General features: G+C 38.5%; 1 long non-coding RNA gene across 4 annotated transcripts in view; it reads left to right on the top strand.

The window, feature by feature from the left end:
* Positions 1-10,815: 10,815 nt before the first annotated feature.
* LOC311440425 overlaps positions 10,816-17,885 on the top strand; it is a 77,629-nt gene continuing 70,559 nt past the window's right edge. Inside the window, exons 1-2 of one of the 4 annotated variants that reach the window (XR_014695397.1) lie at positions 10,816-10,872; positions 11,601-11,704. This is a non-coding gene — a long non-coding RNA (uncharacterized lncRNA). The other 3 variants (XR_014695398.1, XR_014695399.1, XR_014695400.1) reach the window with 3 other exon arrangements.

The raw sequence follows: 17,885 nt of genomic DNA, 5'->3' as shown, positions 1-17,885 counted from the left end.
CAATATTGGATTGTGGGGCTGATAGACTTTATAATAGTGGTTCTCAGAAATGACTGCAAAAAATAAACTACATGTGAGGTACAGCAGACTGCATACATACAGAATAAATCAGTGGTAGCATCACAGTCTACCAAGAAATCATTTGTCAGATCTCTTGTTGACATAGAAGTCATCACTCATACTTTTCAACTTCAGAGAAATATGTTAAAAAAAAAAAAGGACAATAGTAAGTTTTCACTCAAAAATGAAGTTCTTGCCAAATGCAGAAATTTGGCAAGTGTTAGTTTTGAAGTTTAAAAAAAAAGAAAGAAATGAATCATTTTTCAGCCTATTTTACTTATGTTAATGTCATTTTGAGAACAACCGTATCTTGTTATAATTTTGGCACTGAATTATTTGTCTTTTATGAAATATATAAATGTCATATTTTAATGTTATGTCATTTTGTCGTTGAAACCACTTCAGGACTACAACAGTTCAGCATCTTTAAAAGTGTTTCCTTTGTCTATGCTGATTTTCAATATAATTCCTATTCATCAGTAAAATGAAATTCTGACTTTATGTATTGATTTAGCATAAATAAAATTCCCACAGAACAGAAATTCAATTTCTTAAATGGCATTAAAAATTATTCCATAAGTTCTGTCTGCTTCCCAAGAGAGCAAGCAATTTCCACTACCAAATCATGCCTTGCCCCTGCTCCAACCACAATGGAAATACTTTTTCTGTGGACATGGCAGGCAGGCAAAGTTTGCAGCCCCCTTTCCAGCAGACAGCCCCATTCTTGCCTCCTCAGTCCAATTAGTCAGTCTCTGCCTTTTCCTTTGGTAGCTCTTGCTTGAGTTACTGAATGGTGGCCTCTTCATACCTGAATACCTGAATGTCAAATGTATAGTTTTTCTCATTCTTTGTTATATCAAATATTTCATTGACTTGAAGAGACATCTGTTTTCTGCCACAGCCTCTCCACTTCCATCTCCATCCACATCTCTGTCCTCCCTGCTCCTTTCTGGCATGGATGTCATCAGTGCAAGGTGCCAGGGAGCATCAAGAGCTGGCTGCCCTGCCAGGGAAGCAGAGCCTGGATCAAGGGTGAAGCAAAGCAGACAGGGAAGGGATTGCATCGAGGGCACAGTGAGCAGGGCAGGGCTGGTGACACCAACCAGCATCACACAGTGGACCACTGCTCGCCATGCAAGTGCAAAGCAATGAAGCAGCTGTGAGGCCAAGGAGATGAGGGTGAGTCAGGATCAGCCACGAGCGTGGCCAGGTACAGGCAGCCCTTAAGGCACAGCAAGTCTAGGCAGCGCTCCTTAACTTAATGCCACAGGCTTCCTGGCTTGTGTCAAGAAAAAAGTTTATGTTACATCTCTTCTAAAGGTCTTATGCTGCTTTGGAATCACTGACTGTATGAAGTTCATATGCCACTTGGCTAGATGTTACAGAGGTTGATTACTCGTCGTAGCATGCCATTTGTTGGGGTCTGTGGCTCAGCCTCTGATACCAACCTGCAATTGCTAAGGTAGGAGATGTCAGCACAGCTGTCATATCATGGTGCAGGATTCCATGGGCTCTGCTTTAGCATTTCTGAAGATTGCCGAGATTTTAGATCTTTCATTTTTAGCTGTTAGGACAACCACTGAGCCCTGTAAAACCAATAATGCTGGCTAAGTGCTGAACGACTATTTACACTAAAACTTGAATCTTTATTGATATAAAGTTTATGACTATCTATGTAGAATTTAAAGTTAAGCATATAGAGATGTGAGAAAAACAAGTTAGCTGAATTCATGTACTTACAGATAGGAGGTTCATATATTTTCATTCAAGACCCATTTCTACTCTGTGTGCTACATCTGCACCTCTGCATCCCAAGTGAATACCAGCTGAGATTTTATTGTGGAAGTTCATCTTAGAACAGGTACGAAAGAAATAGCCGCAAACTAGATATTTTGTTCTCAACTTTTCCATCTAGCAGGAATAGTTTTCTGACGGTGTTTTGTGAGAGTCACAGTTTCAAGAGTGCTATTTTTGACTTTCCAGCTCAGTAGTCCTTGAAGTCATGGGTTTTACACTGCTACACAGAAATGTATTAACAATCCCCACATCTCCTTTTCTGGTCTCTCTCCATAGCCTTCCAGTAGGCTTCTTTTCATAGCAAGAAGCTTCACTAAGTTAAAGCAGTACAGGCACGCAGCCAGCAGCGGTGCTTGCTGCATGGCAGGAGGCTTCTAGCAGGAGGCACTGTTGGAGAAGGAGTAAGGAAGCTTGAACTGAGATGGCCTCACACTTGCATGCTTTTTATGTAAAGAAATACTCAGGAGTCATCAAATGAGTGTTATTCAATAGCCATTTCAATCTCTTCTCCCTTTTCTCCTCCAAAGCTTTTGGATAGAGCAGATGGGTATGTTTTTCCTTATATTTATGGAATTTTCTCTTGCTTTGGTTCCTTTCTGTATTGCTTTTTTTTTTTTTTTTTTTTTTTTTTTTTTTTTTTAAATTGCAGCTAGCACTCTATTACTCAGCTTCAAGCTTTTGCTTGTAGCTAAAAATATAAATAAATCAAGAGTTTGTTTAGTTTAATTCCTGGTGCTGCGATTTTTTTCATCCCAACTGTCATTATGAATTAGTCATTTCTTTGCTCAAAACCATCAAGTACAACAGCATCCAAGGTAAATACTTCAATAAATCAAGTCTGATAAATTAAATAGTTATAACTTCAAAAATCTAAGATAAATAGGAAGGGGGAGAATATTTTTATAAGGTTTATTCAGGTTTCCTTGGCAAGAGCTTGAGCTACAGTAGACGTCCCAGCCAACACATTCCCCTGCAACCTGACACTCTTGGCTGAGAGACATCACAAACACAAACGAGTGACCCTGTGATGGTAACTGCTCTGAACAGCTACAACTGTGTGCTGATGGCTCCTCTGAAGTGATTCACAGCCAGCGCTCACATATAAAGTGCTGCTAGAAGGTAGCATGAGTAACCCAGCCCAGAAGCTAGAACAGGATATATCTCCACATTAGGGAAGTGGGCTGTATGCAAGAAATAGATGCAGGTGTCCGGCTGTTCTGCTGGACTTCTACATGGGAAAAAGGCGTACCAGATTTAGCGCAAAGAATGTTTAGCCAATTATATCATTTGATAGCAGCATTTAAGGGAAAAAAATGCTAATCACACCACTTGCTAGACACTAATCATGTCTACAGCAAAAAGTAACACAATCACGTGGTAGGAAGGAACTTGTTCACTCCCATTGCTTTCTGGTACTGGTTCCCTGCTTTCCTGTAAATCCAAAGTGCACACACTCTGTAAGGCTGCTCTGTGATGGTCACGGAATCACAAAATGTTAGCAATTGGAAGGGACCTCGAAAAATCAAATGTCAAATGATCAAGTCAGTTTCCGCAGAGAGGACTAATGTGCAGGGCCAGCAGTACATGTTGTAACAAATATCTGAGCAGCCATTGTTTATCAAAGACTAAGAAGAGTGGAAAGTAATATTAAAGAAGAAAAGAGCAAAAATTCCTATGGCGATTACTCTGAGGTAAAGGAAGAGCCCCAGTGTGTCAGGGTTCAGATAGAAAGAGAGATCTGGAAACTGAGGATTTTTTAATTTTTATTTTTTATTTTATTTTTTTTTCATGTAGGGACTGCCCAGAGTGGGGATTCTGTGCCATTTAGGACATGGTCTTAGTCCTCTGTTAAAGAGCACTTCTGATGACGTTAACCAGACTTTGGAGGGCAGCTGTTATGAAGCACAGCTCAAGAAACTGTGCTGCCTCAAGGCCCTGAAGCAGCCTTTTTACTTTTATGTCTTGGCTAATGAATAGTCTGCCCTTTGGCATCTCTTACATAAGCTGAGAGCTTTTTAAGCCCAATGCATTTCACATTCTCTAGAAAAAAATAAATAAATAAAAAATTGACCCAATAGGATAATGCGTAAGCAATTCCCTGAGTTACAGCCTTCCCTCATTTTTCCCAGTGTGGGCTTTTGCTCCACAAAGCACATTATGAGCATGGGGGAAGCAATTCCATGGGTGAACTGATTTTGCAACATTGCTTGAAAGTGTCCAGTGACGTCAATATGATCACACCATTCTTCCAAGCCAGGACTCTGTCCTGTATCAATGAAAATTAGTGGGATTTTTCCCAGTGATGTTGCTGTGTTGTATGTTGGGGTTTAAATAAGAGAAGCAAGTATGAATAGGCTACATTCAATATATATATTTTTGCCCTTCTGTACCGGAGATACTGACATTCACAAATATTGCCTCTATGCAGAAAGTTTCCCTCCTGTAATAAGCTCTTTCTTCTCTCCCCAAAGCAAGGGAAAACAGAGGTTATCTACATAAAAATGTGCATTTGGCACACTACTGTGCCTTGAAACAATTCAGTTTTTGGATTCTGTTGCCCTGTAAGTGAAGAACAACACAGGGTATGTAAAACTTGTAGTTTTAACTTTCACATTCTGCTTCTTTAAGAAAAGAAAGGCACAAATAATCGGTTTCAAGTTTTACCTGGAGCCCACTGTTGAATTGGCCCCTAGCCAACAACAATCTAAGAATATGCCTTCCTGCTAATTTGGCTCAGTGATAAGATCCCTGCCAGCAGTATATAGCTGGGAAACTGTATGTGGTTAGCCTTGATTCCTTGGCAAACAGGCACAGAATTTGAACAGCAAGTGGGAAATTCCTATTGACCTGGTTATAGTGTTTTTCAGAGTCTAACACCTGTTTCTTTTTCAAATCCTCTCTTCCTTTGCATAAGGTTTTTGTATGTGTGTCTGTGTGTAAAAGATCAAAGCAAGAGGCAACATGAATTTGCCCTTAGAAGTGGCTTCTTTTACATCAAGTTTCAGTCGAGCATATTAAAAATCAACATCTAGTTAAAACCAACCAACCAACCAACCGTCATCACAGATACAATTTTTGCTACCTCCTGGTTTATTCTTGGATAGGGGCAATTACAGGAGCATAGCTGGAGGACAAACAAGTACCTGTTAGAATTTCAGAGTTAAGCAACAGAGAGGTATAATTAAATGTGCTGTTCTGATGGGCTTGAAACTCATTTGCAATCAAGCAAACCGTTGGGGCTTTTCAGCAGATTTGGCACTCCCCTCGGAAGAGGTCCGGTGCTGGGACAGCAGCCACGTTTCACTGCCCCTCCTGACTGAGATGCATTGATGGAGATGTGTGGGAGTTTATACAGGGTCCTTTTGCACCAGATTTTGCTCTGACCTGGATTAATCTCCCACTTTTGTGAGCACCAAATGTCACCAATATTCACACCTCAAACAAAAACTAACCCAACCTTATTGATATAGCAAATAGGATTTTATTACTACTTTTTTTTTTTTTTTTTTTTTTTTTTTTTTTTTTTTTTTTTTTTTTTTTCTGCATAAATGAAGTCTTATTTAATCTTTGTTGCCTTGGATGAGGAGAACACGGTGCTGGGAGCCAAACCTTTCACAGCTTCCTAGACATACCTGAAATTAACTCTTCAAGAGGAAAATGAAAATTATGAGTCCACATCAGTTTGCAGTTCCTTTTTATCCCCCGTATAACTAGGGCGAACCTGTCAAAAGCTTGAATGTTAGCAAGAGTCTATATATGATGTATGTTCACTGCAGTGCTGCTATCTGAAGGCTTCATACAGACGAGCACAGCATTGGAGCTCCTCAACCAATGCTGAGCCGGTGAGCTCGGAGCCACAAATCAGATGCAGCCTAGCAATGTTATTCCAGCACTCTCATCAGAATTAATTAGCCTGGCTGAGAGGCAGGACAGATTTGTCGGGGCAGACTGCAAAGACAGAGCAGCTATAGTGCTTAGTACCCGAGTGAGTGAGTTTGGAGCAACACGGAAGTGCTGTCAGTGCTGAGAAAATCGTGCTGACTTAAGTGTGTGTCAGATCACACTGTTCATTAGATCAGTTGTCTCAAAGAAGCATGCACAATATTATATCTAGAATAAATATTTTTGCTCCTGTACTTTCCTTTTTCGGTACAGTTTCAAGAGAAACAAGAGTCTGATTTCTTGAAAGAAATTAAATCACCTTTGAAATCAAGCAAAATAGTTCCCTCTCCCATCTCATACATTTCCCATCTCCTACCTCAGATGCTGCAGTAGTTTGGCAGAATGAGCACAGAATAGGAATTAGGACTTTCAGAGCTATCTATTAAATTTGCATGTCCATTTCACTTCAGTTAATGGAATCAAAATCCAGGACTGATGTTGAAAACCAGGAATCTCTGGAGAAACACACAGTATATAGAAGATTTAGGTAGCTCAGAAAGTAGCAGTTGATGCCCACACTTATGTCCAAAGCCATTTTGAAAATAAGTGAAAATAATTCAGAAGAACTTCAGCAAGACTAGTTAAACTTCAGAAGAGCTTATCTTGGGATTTGTTTTTAATTCTGCATCTTTGTTGTTTTTGAATGCTGAACGCGGTCTAGAGCGCAAAAACAAGCTTGAGATGTTACTAGATGTTCTGTGGCTTGTTGCACAGAATGTCAGACTAGAAAAACCTCAGCGTTTCTGTCTCCAGAAGCACTGAAGCTAGATTTAATTTCTGATACAAAGATGGTCCTTTTACTTTCCAATTAGCAGTCTTTATGAGCATACGCTTTATCATGAAACAGAATCATACCTTGTTCTAGCTGAGTTCTTTTTCTCTCCTGATATTCAGGAGCATCCATTAAATCTTAATAATTGCAACTCTATGCAAAAATAAATAAGTATATAAATAAATATATAAATTAAACATTTTTAACAGAAGCAACGCTAATGGGGAAACGTGTTAACAGAAGCACTGATTCATATCATTAAGGCAGGCAGGCAGGAACTGTAGAGAGTGAAAGCTGTTGCAACATGCTTTTCTTGAGAGCACACCTAAATTAAGAGGCTGTTGGAGACATATTTCATAGTGTTGGCAACCCAGGTGTAGCAAATTTCCAAGAAGACTATTAGTGAGTACTTACAGCTAAGAAAGCACTTCTAATTTCTTGATGAATATGGAGTCTTAAGCATCAAGAGGAACAGGGGACTGTGAACAGAAGAAGGTCAGTTGGGACAGATGTGAAAAGTAATGCCCTTTGGCAGAGAAAACCCAGATGACCTCCATACATGATGAGATTCAAACCAACTGTTCTGGTTTACAAAAAAGAATCAGGACAGGAGGGAATGGAAAAATCACTTCCTACTCTCCTAGTGTAGAATTGTTTTGCTTTCAATGCCACATTTTTTTGTCTTAGACAAAGAATCTTGGATCTGGTTTGGCATGGTGATTCCTATCTTCCTGTATTTGATTTTCTTTTAATATATTTTAGAATAACATTAATTGCACTGGGGAAAAAAACAACACACGCTCTCTCCAATTCTTTTTCTTTTCTGAGTGCTATACTTTTCTTCATTTATAGATCAGTTTCTTATTGTAATGGAAACAAAGAAATGCCTGGATTCTCTTTCTTGGATGTGATTGATCACTTCCTGAAAAGATTACTTTATTTCACGGGTTTTGTTTTACAGAACAGAAGCAGAAATTAACTATGATTTTCAAGAATTTTTATCACTTGTATTACCCTGTTCCTTTAAGATAATATCCAATAATCTGCAATAGTAAAACACTTAGGCACATGACATAAAGCAGACTATATCTTTGTGCATTTTTTTGATATATATTAGGTATCTTGCTATTAAAACATTAATCTATAGCACATTTTACTGCATCTAAAGATGAGAGATTCGTGCTATTGATTTTGAAAAACATTTTATTGCACATTAAAGATGTATTAATGCTGGTAATTATAAAGTGCTGAGCAGTTCACAAAACAAGGCATGAAGGCCAATGAAAATGGGGATGCTCAGGCCTCAGAGATGGAATGTCCCCAGATCACACATGGAATCCATAGGTTGCCTTTTCCAGAAAACACTGTAAATCACTGGTGCTGCTTCCAGAACTCTAGCCATGCAGGCAGATCATGCAAGATACCTCCATGTTACTCAGGCTTCAGCACTGTTTTTTGTTGTTGTTGTTTTGTTTTTTACAACTATTAGATACTCCACACTTATGTAATTCTGCAAGTTTTATTGATTAATGAATCTGATTTATAGTGAAAATTAAAATTCTGCCTGGGAACACTTTGGAAATGCATGTTGTTTAGACCGTGTGTGGAAAACCTCTGAAGGACAAAGGATTGTTCATTTCCATGACTTTTCCACCTGTCTTTCACATGATGGCTTGCAATGTGCAGTGAATTTCAGTAAGTAGTTGAGCTATGCTTGGAATCCGTATCTGCGGTGTCTGGTGGAGATGGCACCAGAAATTAAATTACAACCTACTATGTGTCTCTGACCACTTAAAAAGAATTTGCCAGTGTTGTCTCAGCTGGATAGACAGCAGGGTCCTAGTTATCCCTCTAATATATTTTCTATATAGTGCTTGTCATAAGTGACAATTTCTGGTGTCCATCCAGGGCTTGCAGAATCTCAAGCTCCCATGGTTACTCTTTTAGGAGATGTATGCACTAATCTGAATATGACAGAATAACCTTATTTTCAGTGTTGAAGTAGAAGCCTAGGACAGCATTTTACACTGTGTCTGTCCTGACCATCTAACAGCAGCTTTCTTCAGACTAAATACCTTCGCTGTTTGCAGTGGTTTGAGCTTGAACTGCTGTCAGGCACAATGGGAATAACCAGCTGGAAAAGGAATGAAAAGACAAGTAGAGTTTGTAATAGCTGCCGAGTGACCTCTGAAGCAACCCAGAATGAAGGAAAGCCCTCACCTGCCTGTGAGCAAAGAAGACAAAGTACATGGCTTTAAGCTAAAGTAAAAGATTTTGGCTTTTGCCAGGAAATTTGTATCACTTGCTGTTTGTTGACTGTTTGCCCTAGCACCTTAGCTCCAGTATTTTTCCCTCACAAAAAGATGCTCTGAGGCATCTGTGCCAGCCTCTGCTGCAGGCACAGGCCATCTAAGAGAGCACAGGCCCAAACTCCTCTTCCCTGTCACTGTCCCTGGGTGAAATGGGCTCAGCAGGCAGGGGTCTGGGGATGAGTCAGGACTAAGAGAAATGCTGGAAAAATTTATGCAGGCTGAACGCAGAGCAAGCACTCTGATGTTCCCAGTATGAATGTGTTTAGGATGTCCTAAGGCTCTGAATTTCAAAGTGATTGTATCATAAATCCCTTCTAATACTTAGTGAAATTATTTGTAATAGTTAAATGTCAGGAGTTTGGGATATTTTAAAATAGTTATTCAAGTACCTTTCCCCCCCCCTCCAATCTTGTGTTTTTATGGCAGATGGATAACATGGAGTAGATGTATTACTATTTCAAATTGGCATGTTCTATTAAAAAAATGAGTCAGGAGCTACCCTATAATGACTCCTGACTCCAACAAAGCTAGTGCAGATAATGTTAACATTTATGAGAAGAGAAATTGGCCATGCCTGAAAATCAACATTTTCTAGGCAAGGGGATAGGCTGCATCTCCAATAAGACTTCATAACCCCTCATTAATGAGATTTATGTAACTTGAAGAGAAAATGAACTGCTGGGCTAAACCTTTATTCTTTTCCATCTGTGCAAGCTAGTGATACATATCTTAATTATATATATTTATAATTACATATATTTAAAAAACAAGCAAACAAAAAAAAAAAAACCACACCTGTCTGAAGCATTTTCTACAATTTTGCTTGTTTTGTGTACTGTATTTGAGTATTTTATTTCTACTTATTTCAGAGAGCTATACTCTTCAAAATATAATATGCTATATATAAAAACTTTATACAGTGTTTAGCAAAGTTCTGCCTCCTAAAACTGGATATTGGAGTTCTCAAGTAGGGCATTTTCTGCAATAACTTTCCATCATCCCTTCCAACATTCTTTGTCTCTTTTGAAAATCGTGGCTGATTAAAAGTCTAATGCAACAGCTGTTTATGATCATATATGTTTTCTAGACAGATGATGAGTATTAGAAGCAGAAACATTCTGAATTCTTTGTAATGCTCAACAAATTTTGGACTGATACTTTTTTAAAGTCACAGTAGGACAAGGCTGCCAGGCAAAGCGGAATCTTTAAGTACTTAATTAAGAATTGTTGCAACTCAAAAGTTTGATCATGCCATACACGCATATACAAACAAAAAAACAAGCAAAAAAAAAAAAAAGAAAAAAAAAAGAAAAAACAACCAACCATCAGCATGACTTTAGGAGGTGAAATTCTCTTTGTCTGGATGAATCAAAAAGTGCTCTGGAAACTTTTACATAGACTACTATGTACTTTATTTATTTATTTATTGTTTCTGTGTAGCATCTGAAGTCCTCTTCTGGTAAGGCATTAGCTAGCATTAGCTGAACACTATGTAACAGATAGCCAAAGGGCTGTGAAACGAGGAACACAGGTAGAAATATGACATTTAAACAAGCTGTAGTATGGTCGATGTTACGTTTTGTAATCACTTTAAAACAAATAAACACCCTAGAGGTCAACCAAGGACAGAAACATTCCTAGCGTGTGTTAATCAACTTTGGAAGCACAGAGCTGCAGAGGCTGAGCCCCGCTACCAGCCCGTGGGCACCATCTTCCATGTGGCACAGGCAGGTTTGCCCTGAGGGCTTGCAGAGCGTGCAGCTTCCTCCGCGTGTTCTGGGTGTTTCCAGAAAGTTCCTCTGAGAATTTCTCAGAAATTACAGGCAAGAGCTGGGTTTCTAGCACTTCATAGAGAATACGCTGGTACTGGGCGACAAAGCAGCTCAGCAGGTGCAGCTGCTAATGAGGCATATTAATTTGTTAGAAAGCCATTTCACTGTCAGAGATAGCCCACACCTGGCAGCACACATCCATGTGGATTTAGAGACGGCACCTTGCCTTTGGGGTACTTGGTGGGGGAATATTGAGGAGCCTGGTGGTTAAGCTGGCTGCGGCAGTCAGTTCACATTTAGGTACTTCCCCGACAGGAGCCCGTTGTTCTGGGAAGGGGAGGCATTTTGGCGCACTCACCTCACACCTTCAGGGCAGTGCTGAGGGAGCCCTGCTGAGAGCAGTGCCTCAGGGAGCTCTCAGCAGCACCTGCCGGGCACACCTTCTTGACTACCCCTCACAGCTGTGCCACGCTATGGGCACATGGCATGCAGGGAAGCTGAAGAAGAAGCTCAGACCAAGGTTTGCAAGGTATCACAGCCCTGAGGGCACAGCTGCTCTGAGGGCACAAGAGCTGAGGGGCAGCACCTGGGCCCAGCCTGCAACTGTGCCGAGCCCAGGCCTGGCCAGGAGCGCTGTCCCCTTGGTGGAAACTATTAAGGCCAGTCCTGAGCAAAGAGCAACCCTTTTATCCTTAGGTAGCTCCTCAGGAAAAGGCTGAGGTTCTTAGGTGGGTTATTTCTGTTAATGTTCCTTACAGTTATGACTGGTTATAGTTTGAGCTGAGTGAGTGGGAGGAACCAGAAAGGAAGTTTTCCTTTTCAGAGGTGATGTGGGGACTGAGCTGTTAAAGGCTCATGCCTTCAGGTTAAGGTTGCTCTTACTGCAGCCATGTAGGTGTGTGACAACTTCAGTGTGTAAGTGGGGTCTCTGCTTTGTTGTTTTAGGCTCTTTGTTTCACCCAACCTCCCCTGTGGGTTGAGGCCACTGAGCGCCCCTGTGGCTGTGCATGTATGCTGTGATGTGAAGAAAAGTCTTGGGCTTGCAAACGGTATGTATGTGGAAAAAGTTTGATGAAACATTGTTGTAAGTGCAGTGTGATACGATTGCCAACAAATACAAGGGAAAATTGAATGATGTCTTTATCTCTCATACACGTTTGTATTATTGGCTGTCCTGTAAGGATTTATTTTTCTGCTGCTATCATAGATCATGAGCTTGGATAAGATGCTCTTGCTATATCAAATTGGCTTCTGAAAGGTAAGTGTTTAATACTTTTAGGGAGCAGAAATCTTCAGCAGTACAGCTTTTCTTCTAGAATAGATGTAAAGTTAACAGACCAATTGTACATAAAGCTTTTCTTTCTTGTTACTAGGAAAATTTTCTGTTCTTTTTCTTTCCTTATGGATAGGACCAGAAGTTCTATTTGCAATTCTTTTATCATTTACCTATGCAGCATGGACAAAAAAGTGTAAAGAAAACACATAGCTTGCGTTCACATTTTATCAGACCTACTTCTTAAATCAGTTGTCAGTGACTTTGGATTAGAAGAAAACTAAGGGGAAAATGAAGTGAATTTATTCTTCTAATCTTTTTTTAGTTAAAATCTGTGTTAAATTTGGTGTAGAAAAATACTGAAGTTCGAGAACCTAGATGACTGCAACCTTAAAACAATGTGAAAATCCATTTTTTTATTATTATTATTTTTTTTCCCCATGGGGGCTACTATTAATTGACAGAAGAGCTCAGTCATAAAATGATTGTTATATAACTTGAAGAAGCAAAATCAATATGTTTGTTAACAAAAACCAGACAATGAAGTTTGATTCTGAAAATAGTGCAAATATTTACACTGTCATCAGTCTTTGTGTGTACGCTATGAGAACCAATATATGAAATGCACATGACATGGAATAAGTTCTTTTGCAATGCCCAAGACAAATACATTGTGTGTATGTTTAATCTGTGTTTCTTTAATAGAGAACTTGCAGAAAACTTCTGTTCATGGGAATCTATTTCTCATAGTTGGTGTTGAACCTAATTTGGCAGTGATGACTTTAAAACTGAGTCAAATACAAAAACAAATAAACTTGTTTGCCACTTGGGAGAAATTCAAGGGAAAGAACAGGATCCAGCACCAAGAAATGAACAGAAAATGGCTATGAAAAAAGAGGGAACAGTAATGAGAAAAAATAAAGCATGCAACTTGAGTATTCCTGTATCTGTGACAGCATACTTTTGGAACAGGCGGGGCTTTGCGTCCTCTATAAGTATCTATTGCATTGCCTTTCAAAGAGGAACTGGTTATAAATAGAAACATACAAGACAAAATAAAACTTATGTAGGTAAAACAGGCAACTTAAAAAACATACTGTTTTTTTTTTTTTTTACATACATGTACATACATACTGTTTCATTATCCAGGGTGAAAATACTTGTGAATATTCCTAACATACAAGATATTCTTAAAATTGGGCCAAAGTGATGCCTTACTGGAAGTGCTTTTAGTAAACTTCAGCAGATCCATTTAAGATTGGTTACATAACTTAGAGAAGCAAAAGCATTATATTTTGTTTTTCTCCAAATGTTAATAGAGCTGACGTGCCACTGTTTCCACATCAGAACATCACATACTTAGTTTGCCTTTACTAGCTGGAACAAAGAAAATGGGCAGCTAAATAACCTGAATGATATTACTGAATTCAGGTTGTGTGCCTAGAATAGCTTGTTATATGTAACTTTAGTCCCTTGAAAGCCTTCCTTGGTGTTGAGGAACTCCTTTGGATAAAAGGCCAAGCTGCTCATTAACTTATGAGGCACAGCTTCTCTGAAAAAGTTTCACTTGCTTTACTTCAGTTTTCTGGCTTCTTCTATGCTTCATCAAATTTTTTTACACATAGATGCAACTGTAATTCCTAAAAAAAAAATAAAAAAAAAAATTCATGGAATTATTGTGGAGAGAAGAAATACAGTAAGCTTGGGGATTGCTTTTCACGTGGAGTATCCATTAACTGTAAAATTCTAATAACAAAATTAGAGTTGATTAGCTGGTTGATTAATTATCTTCTAAAGAAGCGTTAATGTAAACATCTGGGGAAACATTCAGTGCATCTCCTGAATGCATCTGCAAGAAGTGGAAAGCAGCATTGAATGTCTGTACTGCTTGAATCCAGAGACTTTTACTGCCCATTACCATTTCCCTGTAGTAGGTTGCAGCTTCTTAATTGGGGTTCTGGCCATATCTGGCTTTTTAATTATTTAATATGCCACCTATGTTCCTGGTGCTATGGTAAGAATTCTGATGTCTAAAACTTAAAAGATTTCTTTCTATGAACTTTAACTCCTAGCAGATTAAGTTGAAAACAATTTAATGCAGGTGTAGGCCTTAAAACACGGATGGAAAAGCTCAAGGGAAATAAGAGATCCACTGTGTTTCCATAGGGGAAATTGCTAAATTGGAATGAAATTAAGCATTGTATCACAAGATATCTTTGTGAATATGCATTTAAAGTACTTTTTAACTTGTATATGTATATTCTTGTAATATGGGTGCAGATGTAGTCTGCCATACAGCTTTCTTTATTAAGCAAATGTGTATTTTTTTTTTTTTTTTTGGGGGGGGGGTCTAATACTATGTTCATAAAGACAGCTTTGCTGTAAAGTTGACTGGGGATTTAGGACATATGTTTGTTTATTAATGGCATACTTTGTACTATGTATATAAAGAAAGGCCATCAAAAAGTCTATTTCTGATTTGTAGTGTGAAGTACAGATCTTTAATAAAGTTTTTCTGTGCCAAATATTTGCTCATAAAGATATATGGGTTTGTGGGCAGCTTAGATATTCTGAGATTAAACTAGTGAAAGGAGGCAGGCTTGACTGCTTTGTTTATTAATACGCAAAAGCACTGTCTGAAAATTTTACAATAGAAGAGTAGTTCTAGACAGACAGCAAGGCACCACTGTGGGAGCTGATTGCTTCTATGCTTATCTATAAATATAATGAGCAATGTGTGAAAGATTGCTTTAAGGGCTGAAGTTTTCTAGTATATGATATGAAATACCAATCACCGCTTCAGAAAGTAGTTGAGAATACAGATTTCGAAATAGTATCCTGTCTTTAGTGGCTGTTTAAAGATACCAACTGAGAATTCCTTTTTTTTTTTTTTTTTTTAAAAAGACTTTTCTTTTTTTGGTATAACAGCTCTTGTGTGAGTGAGGGCTTTCTTAATTAGCATCTAACTCTGCATGCCTGATGAGTGATGAGGAACTTGTGAGCTCTTGAATAAAAGTTTATAGGAATGTTGCATAATCTAATATATGGGGCTGATCATCATCACCAGTACTTTGAATTAACCTAATTTATTCTTTGATATAATTTAAATTGTGTCCCTTTGGAGCCTGTTGGACAGCTCAATAAAGAGCTGGCTTCCCACATGACCAGTTCAACCCACAATGTATTTAGGTAATACTTGAAAGCTTGGCGATCAGCATTGTATCTGTTTTAACAGTATTGTTTTCTTGGGGAATTCTCTGACTTAACAATGAGCAGTAATTTATTCTGAAGAGGAAGTCTTTTGTAACATTAATTATGATTTTGAGACTTCAGTGTCTAATTTTCATACTTTATTAAACTTAATGCTGTGATAAATTCAACTTCAAAATTAAACTTTCTCTGAATCTTACGTAACATTAAATCATTGTAGTTGATGGTTTTAAAAACAAAACAAACAAACCCCCCACACTTTACTGTATTTTCTCTTTTCAACCTGGCTGAAAATGCACACCATAATTTTTATAGGGGACCTCTATTCAGGAATGTTGTTCTATATTGTTAATATATAGGCTTAAAAGTATTGCATAGTTACACTACTTACAAAATTATTGTTCTGAATTTGATGCAACTCTTTTTCCAATAGGTGTATATTAGATGTGTTAGATTATATTGTTATAAACCTCAATGTTATGAGGTTGTGTGTCTGGTATTTATAAAGAGCTTAGGGATTTTCTCCAGAATCTAAACTGTCAGCTTATGACCTCTTGCAGTTTGTAAGTTGACTGGAGAGCTAGCAAACCCAAATGTGTTCAAATGCTACTGGTATTGCTGATGGACTGAAATGGAGGTCTTCCAGCAATGAGTCTACTTCCTGTTTTGTATAGGGGCTTTGACAGATACAGCAAAAGCATCTACTGTGCAAGTCAGCAACATCCTGTTGCAGGTGCTTTGATCTCCTTGCATAGGGTCACCATGTGCTGTGGTTCCTCAGTGATGCTTTTTTTTTTTTTTTTTTTTTTCTTCAAATTAAAGAAGGGGACTTCAACTGTAGACTTATGTCCTTAACTTTCCTGAATGCCAAAGGTGTTTGGGTGCTGGCTTGCTCAGCCATTGAGGGTGAGCCCTCTCAGATGAGGTAGTGAGCTCCACTGGAACAAGTACAGGCATGCTCACTGATACCTAGGGCTGCTGTTCAGTCTCAGCAATGAATAAAAACAGTGTTCTAAGATAAAAAATCTTACTCTGCAAGTTTGGAGAACTGTAGTGAGCTAATCCGCAACAAGCATGTGTGATAAAATCCTGCATTGCAACCTGGGTTCCAAAAATATCTGAATTTTTGCCTATTGTTGCATACCTTATTTTTAGAATGTTAAGGAATTAATTGCTTTTGCTTTGTTTCCTATTGAAGCATGAAGTGCTTTGATTTGCCAAAGAAGTCATACTTAGAATCCCATGTTCATTGAGTCTTCGATCTAAAAAAGCAAGCCATTCAGTGAACTGTGATGTATGGCAACAAAGATGTAAGTTCCACTCCAGGTTTCTGATACTAGTTTGTGCTCTCCTTTCTTGTCATCTGCACGGATTTATCTATTCTATATTCCTATGCACCATCACTTGAGGTTTTTCATATCAAACCCATTCAGACGGAATACTGAATTGGATATTATGCATCAGAAGAAAAGAGAAAAGGATTTTTCAGAACCAGTGATTAAAGTACTACTGCTCTCCTTTCAGTTTCCGTTTTTAGAGTAAGGGTGGCAGCTCTGGAATGAGACTGAATAGGGTATTTTTGTCTTTATAATGGGAAGGAAGCAGCTTATTCTGCCATGCTTTCAGTACCTGAGTCATTACCTGGGTGGAACGAAGCCAATAGTGGATCTTCTGAGCTAAAATAACAGATTACATTTATACACAAATTATGCTTGTTTGTATGTAATCACTGCTTTATTACTTTGATTTTTCAAAGTTGACTGAATTGGTCAGTCATGTGTTCAGTTTTCACTCCTAACAGAAAATTCCTGCCCAAAAAGTAACTGAACAACCTAATGGCAAGTTTTCTGTCTCATGCAGACCTCCATGGCAGTTGAAATTATCCCGTGAAATACTTTTAAATTTGACATCCTTCATTATCATACCACTTGATTTTGTTTACATCTAAAGCATTTTAGATAAAGCAGAACCATGGCTGTCTGCAAATACTCTTGTGAGGCACGTTACCATGCTGCTTGCTGTGAGTGATGTAAGCTTAGTTCGCTCTGATAAGGGCCATAGTTTTTCTGACTTGTACAAGCTATCAAATACAGAAGCCAAATTAATTTTGGACAAGCTGCCTCACAGTATGCCTTAAATTTATAATGTTCTGAAAGAAATTCAAGTGAATCACTTTGTGCTGTGCCATCTCCCCTCACCCTTCAAAATTCCCATTTAGCAGGTGCCTATGCCGTTTGTGCAGGCTACTCAGACTTTGAATCAAGTCTTGCCTGGAAATCCTTAGAAGGGAAAGGGGGAGGAGTGGTTGGAGGAGGCTATGGAGTGCCATAGTTTATCACTGTCTTCATTTCAGTTGTCTTTTTCTTTACTGCACATTTATATTGCACTCTGGTCTAGTGCTATTTTTGTGTTTACATCAAAGATGCATATATTTTAGTAATGCATCTGTATAGAGGGGAAAGTAGAAACATTGCAGGAAATTTTCTGCCTTGACACAATCTCTTTTTTTGTGCGTGCTTTTGTATTTGTGTATAAAGTTCATGAAATTATCTGCTTCCCTTTCCTCAGTTGTAACCCCTGGATCCAAGGAAACAACTTTTACTACACAATGGTTAATTAAACTTTTTAATTTAATTAAGTGAGATCAGTTCTGACCTGCAGTGTAGATGATGATTCTTGGAGGTACTGCATGTTTCTCTTGATTAAAATAGATTATTTGGGTCCTAGAGCTTTCATGGTGGCAGCAA

The sequence above is a fragment of the Aythya ferina genome, assembly GCF_964211825.1.
Source record: "Aythya ferina genome assembly, chromosome: 8".
NCBI classification, from domain to species: domain Eukaryota; kingdom Metazoa; phylum Chordata; class Aves; order Anseriformes; family Anatidae; genus Aythya; species Aythya ferina.
The sequence above is the reverse complement of the archived record's forward strand: the minus strand, read 5'-3'. Positions and strand labels throughout refer to the sequence as shown.